The 7,406-nt window shown below is 44.5% G+C and overlaps 1 long non-coding RNA gene across 1 annotated transcript in view; it reads left to right on the top strand.

Annotated features, from left to right (window-relative positions):
* The first annotated feature begins 309 nt into the window (after positions 1-309).
* The window catches only part of LOC141982988 (uncharacterized), a 70,209-nt gene continuing 63,112 nt past the window's right edge, over positions 310-7,406 (top strand). The window contains exon 1 of the long non-coding RNA XR_012638260.1: positions 310-335. This is a non-coding gene — a long non-coding RNA (uncharacterized LOC141982988). The remainder of the gene's footprint in view (positions 336-7,406) is intronic.

Raw genomic sequence — 7,406 nt, 5'->3', positions numbered from 1 at the left:
CCATTTCCAGCACAAATCCAGGGTTTAACAAGAACGTCTGAGGAACAGGGGGGTGGGGGGGATGTAGTAGGCATCCTTGTGGCATGTAGTAGTTTAGAAAGTTTATTGTCCTTTTTCTTTTGTAGAGAAAGAAAGTGTGTGTTGTAAATGGCTTGTCTAGTTTTAGTAAAGTCCAGCCACGAGGAAGTTTGTGTGGAAGGCTGGTTTTTTATGAGAGTATCCATTTTTGAGAGCTCATTCTTTATCTTTCCCTGTTTGCTGTAGAGGATGTTGATCAGGTGGTTCCGCAGTTTCTTTGAGAGCGTGTGGCACAAGCTGTCAGCATAGTCTGTGTGGTATGTAGATTGTTATGGATTTTTTACCTTCAGTTCTTTTGGTACGATGTCCATCTGTTTGCATTTGGAAAGGAAGATGATGTCTGTCTGTATCTGTACAAGTTTTTTCATGCAGTTGATAGATTTCCACTCCGTATGGCTAAATGCAGTGCCTTGCATAATGACAGGTTTCAGAGTAACAGCCGTGTTAGTCTGTATTCGCAAAAAGAAAAGGAGTACTTGTGGCACCTTAGAGACTAACCAATTTATTTGAGCATAAGCTTTCGTGAGCTACAGCTCACTTCATCGGATGCATACTGTGGAAAATACAGAAGATGCTTTTATACATAGAAATCATGAAAAAATGGGTGTTTACCACTACAAAAGGTTTTCTCTCCCCCCACCCCACTCTCCTGCTGGTAATAGCTTATCTAAAGTGATCACTCTCCTTACAATGTGTATGATAATCAAGGTGGGCCATTTCCAGCACAAATCCAGGGTTTATCTTAGGAGACAGGCCAGTCCTTGCCTACAGACAGCCCCCCAACCTGAAGCGAATACTCACCAGCAACCACATACCACACAACAGAACCACTAACCCAGGAACCTATCCTTGCAACAAAGCCCGTTGCCAACTGTGCCCACATATCTATTCAGGGGACACTATCACAGGGCCTAATAACATCAGCCACACTATCAGAGGCTCATTCACCTGCACATCTACGAATGTGATATATGCCATCATGTGCCAGCAATGCCCCTCTGCCATGTACATTGGTCAAACTGGACAGTCTCTACATAAAAGAATAAATGGACACAAATCAGATGTCAAGAATTATAACATTCATAAACCAGTCGGAGAACACTTCAATCTCTCTGGTCATGCAAGTACAGACATAAAAGTTGCGATATTACAACAGAAAAACTTCTAAACCAGACTCCAGTGAGAGACTGTTGAATTAGAATTCATTGGCAAATTGGATACAATTAACTTAGGCTTGAATAGAGACTGGGAGTGGCTAAGTCATTATGCAAGGTAACCTGTTTCCCCTTGTTTTTTCCTACCCTCTTCCCCCCTCCCCTCAGACGTTCTTGTTAAACCCTGGATTTGTGCTGGAAATGGCCCACCTTGATTATCATACACATTGTAAGGAGAGTGATCACTTTGGATAAGCTATTACCAACAGGAGAGTGGGTTTGTGTGTGTGGGGAAAAAAAAGGGGGGGGGGGGGAGAAAACCTGGATTTGTGCTGGAAATGGCCCACCTTGATTATCATACACATTGTAAGGAGAGTGATCACTTTAGATAAGCTATTACCAGCAGGAGAGTGGGGTGGGGGGAGAGAAAACCTTTTGTAGTGGTAGACACCCATTTTTTCATGGTTTGTATGTATAAAAGCATCTTCTGTATTTTCCACAGTATGCATCCGATGAAGTGAGCTGTAGCTCACGAAAGCTTATGCTCAGATAAATTGGTTAGTCTCTAAGGTGCCACAAGTACTCCTTTTCTTTTCACTAATTAAAATATTTCTAAAGCCATGTAACAGAGAGGACAGAAAACTGCATAATACATATTTAGAGTTTGGCCGCAGAGAGGGCAAAGAATCCACGTGAAATTCTTTCTCTCATTCTGATACCCATTGATGGCACCATTGAGAGATTCTCCCACAACTCTCTCTCTCTCTCTCTCTCTCTCTCTCTCTCTCTCTCTCCCCTCCCCTCTGGGCAGAACTCTAGAGCAAAGTGCTCTCAGCTAGTAAAAATAAAAGCTGCCCACAAAAACAACCAAGCATCAGATTCACTCAGCATCATCCGATAACCCCTTGGAACAGGTGATCAATATTCATCAGCCTCACAATTCCACTGCTAGTAATGGTTAATGGGCCATCTTCCTTGTAGCCAAAACCCATCAGGGACCAGACAGCTGGAGCTAAAGGAGAAACCTTATCAGAACTGGCAGTAGACAGTTTAGGCGGCTAAAATTAACCTTGGACCATTCACAGAAGGAACTAATTGTTTGTGACTGCTAGATTCCTGCCAGTGGCAAAGGTTTATTGTTGCACAGATCTTATCCTGATACAAGTTTCTGCACTGCAAGACAAAAGAAAAATCCAAGGATATTTTCAAAAGCACATGAAGAACTCTTAATTAGCTAGAATCATAGAATCTCAGGGTTGGAAGGGACCTCAGGAGGTCATCTAGTCCAACCCCCTGCTCAAAGCAGGACCAATCCCCAATTTTTGCCCCAGATCCCAAATGGCCCCCTCAAGGATTGAACTCACAACTCTGGGCCAATGCTCAAACCACTGAACTATCCCTCCCCCCAGTACTTGGTAATGTTAAAGATAACTACAAGTTTAATTTATGAATGATAGAATGATTCAGATTGCTTTGAGACTTCAAAATGTATTGTGAATTCAATGCCAGATATGGGCTATGATTCAAAATCATGACCAGCCAAACTGTTCTTGGCTATTCCCACAATATCGGTTTTACCTTACTCTAAAAGCTCTAGTGACACCATTTTCCTCCTGCCACTTCATAAAGGAACTGCCATTCTTTGTGAAAAGCCATCAAGTTCCACCAAGTGGTGTCACATCAGAACAATGTAAAATCATTGCTTCCAGGTGATTTTAATTAATAATAATTATTTTTATTATAGATTGCATTACCTTCAAGTCCTAGTCATGGGCCAGGACACTAACAGGCTAGGTGCTGTACAAAGACAGAACAAAGAGACAGCCTCTGTCCCAGAGAGTTTACAGTCAAAGGATACGACAGGAGGCAACAGACGGAAATGAAAGACAGATGGAGGAATACAAGGAAACAATGAGCCATTATTGGCTAGCATGAGAGGCAGTACACCAGCCGCCTAATTGTTGTCAAGTTTTTTGTAGCCTTCCCAGCAAAGGAGAGTTTTATGGGGGATTTGAAGGATGTTAATGAGGTAGGTTTGTGGACAGTTACAGGCAGCTCCTCCCAAATGTGGCAGGAAGCACGAGAGAAAGCACAACGTGATTTTTGGAAACATTTAACCAGTGGGTGATGGAGGCTGGTGTCATGAGCCAGTTGAATGTGGGAGTCAACCTCTTAATGGTGAATAAGAGATGATCAGCTGTGAAATGCCTTGAAAGTGAAACAAAGAAACTCATGTTTAATACTATAGAGAAGGGGGGAGTCGGGAGGGATTCAAAGAGTGGGCTGGCATGGTCAAAGTGACAGGCTAGAAAAGTTATCTTTGCAGCAGCATTCCAAATAGACATGAGAGGGGCATGACTGCACTGGTCAAAGCTAGAGAAAAGGGTGTTACGGTAGCTGAGATGGCAAGATGATGAGACTCTGGATGAGTTTTAGCTGTGTGGATGGATAGGAAAGGCTGTATCTGAGAGAGATTATGAGGAAAGAATTGGCAAAATTTAGACAGTCTGAATGTGGGGAGCCTAGACATATGGCTGGGTCAAAGATGATGCCTAGGTTATGGACCTGAAAGGCAGGATGGTGGTGCTATTAGCTGTGATCAAGACAGGAACTAGTGGGTAGGTCTTGGTGGGGGAATATTAAAAGCTCTGTTTTAGCCATGTTGAGCTTGAGCTGATGACTAGACATCCACAAGGAGATGTCACATGGACAGGCTGAGATTTTAGTTTGAACAGAAGGAGGCAGGCCTGGAGTACAGAGGTAGATCTGTGAGTTGTCAGTATAATGATGGTAGTTGCATTTGTGTTTATGGCTGAGATTACCGAGAGAGAAGATGTAGAGGGAGAAGAGAAGAACAGAGCCCTGTGGAATCCCCACAGAAAATTGGAGGATGGGTGTGGAGGATCAATCATAGAATCATAGAATCATAGAATATCAGGGTTGGAAGGGACCCCAGAAGGTCATCTAGTCCAACCCCCTGCTCGAAGCAGGACCAATTCCCAGTTAAATCATCCCAGTCAGGGCTTTGTCAAGCCTGACCTTAAAAACCTCTAAGGAAGGAGATTCTACCACCTCCCTAGGTAACGCATTCCAGTGTTTCACCACCCTCTTAGTGAAAAAGTTTTTCCTAATATCCAATCTAAACCTCCCCCATTGCAACTTGAGACCATTACTCCTCGTTCTGTCATCTGCTACCATTGAGAACAGTCTAGAGCCATCCTCTTTGGAACCCCCTTTCAGGTAGTTGAAAGCAGCTATCAAATCCCCCCTCATTCTTCTCTTCTGCAGACTAAACAATCCCAGCTCCCTCAGCCTCTCTTCATAAGTCATGTGCTCTAGACCCCTAATCATTTTTGTTGCCCTTCGCTGGACTCTCTCCAATTTATCCACATCCTTCTTGTAGTGGGGGGCCCAAAACTGGACACAGTACTCCAGATGAGGCCTCACCAGTGTCGAATAGAGGGGAACGATCACATCCCTCGATCTGCTCGCTATGCCCCTACTTATACATCCCAAAATGCCATTGGCCTTCTTGGCAACAAGGGCACACTGTTGACTCATATCCAGCTTCTCGTCCACTGTCACCCCTAGGTCCTTTTCCGCAGAACTGCTGCCTAGCCATTCGGTCCCTAGTCTGTAGCGGTGCATTGGATTCTTCCATCCTAAGTGCAGGACCCTGCACTTATCCTTATTGAACCTCATCAGATTTCTTTTGGCCCAATCCTCCAATTTGTCTAGGTCCTTCTGTATCCTATCCCTCCCCTCCAGCGTATCTACCACTCCTCCCAGTTTAGTATCATCTGCAAATTTGCTGAGAGTGCAATCCACACCATCCTCCAGATCATTTATGAAGATATTGAACCAAACCGGCCCCAGGACCGACCCCTGGGGCACTCCACTTGACACCGGCTGCCAACGAGACATGGAGCCATTTATCACTACCCGTTGAGCCTGACAATCTAGCCAGCTTTCTACCCACCTTATAGTGCATTCATCCAGCCCATACTTCCTTAACTTGCTGACAAGAATACTGTGGGAGACCGTGTCAAAAGCTTTGCTAAAGTCAAGAAACAATACATCCACTGCTTTCCCTTCATCTACAGAACCAGTAATCTCATCATAAAAGGCGATTAGATTAGTCAGGCATGACCTTCCCTTGGTGAATCCATGCTGACTGTTCCTGATCACTTTCCTCTCATGTAAGTGCTTCAGGATTGATTCTTTGAGGACCTGCTCCATGATTTTTCCAGGGACTGAGGTGAGGCTGACTGGCCTGTAGTTCCCAGGATCCTCCTTCTTCCCTTTTTTAAAGATTGGCACTACATTAGCCTTTTTCCAGTCATCCGGGACTTCCCCCGTTCGCCATGAGTTTTCAAAGATAATGGCCAAGGGCTCTGCAATCACAGCCACCAATTCCTTCAGCACTCTCGGATGTAACTCGTCCGGCCCCATGGACTTGTGCACGTCCAGCTTTTTTCCAGGATCTTCTGAAAGACGCACTTGAGAGATTAAAGAGGTAAAAGGAAAATCAAGAGGGGACAGAATCACAGAAGCCAAGGGAGGACTACAAGAAGAGGGGGGTCAACGGTGCCAAAGGTGGCTGACAGGTCAAGGAGGATAAAGATTGAGTAGCGGCTCTGAGATTTGGCAAAGTAGCCCACATTCACCCTGAAGATTTGTGAATCTTAATTAATCATTAAACAGACATGGTTGAGTTTAAAGTTTATAGTGAAAAATCAAGAATCAAAACCAGGAGTGTTTTTGGGGTCACTGTCTTTAGAGAGAGGCCAAAGAGAGCAGGCAAGAGTCTCTTCTCCACTCCTAGCAGGAGCAAAAGTTTGTGCTCTCCTCTTCCATTTCCTTAGGAGACAGTCATTTGAGTTGCTGGGATGTCTTCTGACTTAGTGGGATCAGGACATGGGGACCTTCTTTTCCCCTCCCTACAGATGGGGAGCCGATCAACTGGAAAAAGGAGGCTGCACTAGCTGTGGGATGAAGCTGAAGGGTAGTGGAAGACAGGGAATTTGACCTTACCTTACCTTACCTATCCATGCCTTTGTCACCACTAGGTCCAAAATAACTGCAATGTGTAGTTCCCTGTTATGCACTGGATAATTTCTGGATCTGGGCTTTTGTCATTTGGATATTATGTGTCTTAGATCTTATTTACCCTGAGCTTTTTAATCATTGGTGTAGTTACACCAATGTAGCAGCAGTAAACTGCACTGGCACAAGAGACAATTTACAGTGGGGACTTGCATTGGTGCAATTACACGAGTGACCAACCCCCCCCCCCAGAAAATCCAAACAACAACCTCCCACTATAGGTGAGATCTTAGCGAGCTGGTCTCTCCTATATTACCCCAGCTGTTGAGATGAGCAGTATGGATGAGCTGACAGCTCTCAGTTGCATTCAGCTGGGAACTGGCAGCAGGACATTGTCAGTGGAAGGGCATTGACACTGGCATTTGTTACCCCCATTGATATGATAGAGCCTGACTGGCGAAGCCCATCTATTTATTGATACTTTGCTGAGTGATTTTGGTAAATGGGTGGAGTGGGTGGTGTTGGTTTTGAAGGCTGGGTTCAGTTTACATGTTGGCCTTCAGTCATCCTGCACCCTCAGAAAGGCGTTTCGTATTGCCATTCCCTTTGCATCCCTGAAATAGAGAAGTCACAGCCCAGTTAAAAAAAGAGAGGTGGAAAAGCAGAATTTCAGAGCACTAGGGGTAACAATTCCTGTGCAGACAGAATGCACACAGTACCACTTCCTTGCCAGCAAAAAGAGAATCTGAGTTGAAAGGAATTTGAACAGACTCATATACTCATACATTTTTTTCTACACCCCAGTAATCGGCAGCAAAATGAACTCAGTCAGCCCCAACCTCTGCTGGAGAGGTCACCATGCATATATTTTCCTGGGCCAACCCACAGACCCAAACATACATGGCCACACATACATATTATTCCTCTTATTTATATTGTGATAATGCCTGGGAGCCCCAATCATGAGCCAGGATATCATTGTGCTAGGTGCTGCACCAACACAGAACGTAAAGACTGCCCAGGATCCAAACAGCCTGCAGAAAAGCTTTCATATGCATGTTGATGGTACTAAATGAATAATGTGATAACAATACTGTAATAAAAAAACCCAAGCCATTATATTCTGGG

The sequence above is a fragment of the Natator depressus genome, chromosome 1 (assembly GCF_965152275.1).
Source record: "Natator depressus isolate rNatDep1 chromosome 1, rNatDep2.hap1, whole genome shotgun sequence".
Lineage (NCBI taxonomy): Eukaryota > Metazoa > Chordata > Testudines > Cheloniidae > Natator > Natator depressus.
Note: the sequence above shows the minus strand (reverse complement) of the source record. Positions and strands in the feature narration are given on the sequence as shown.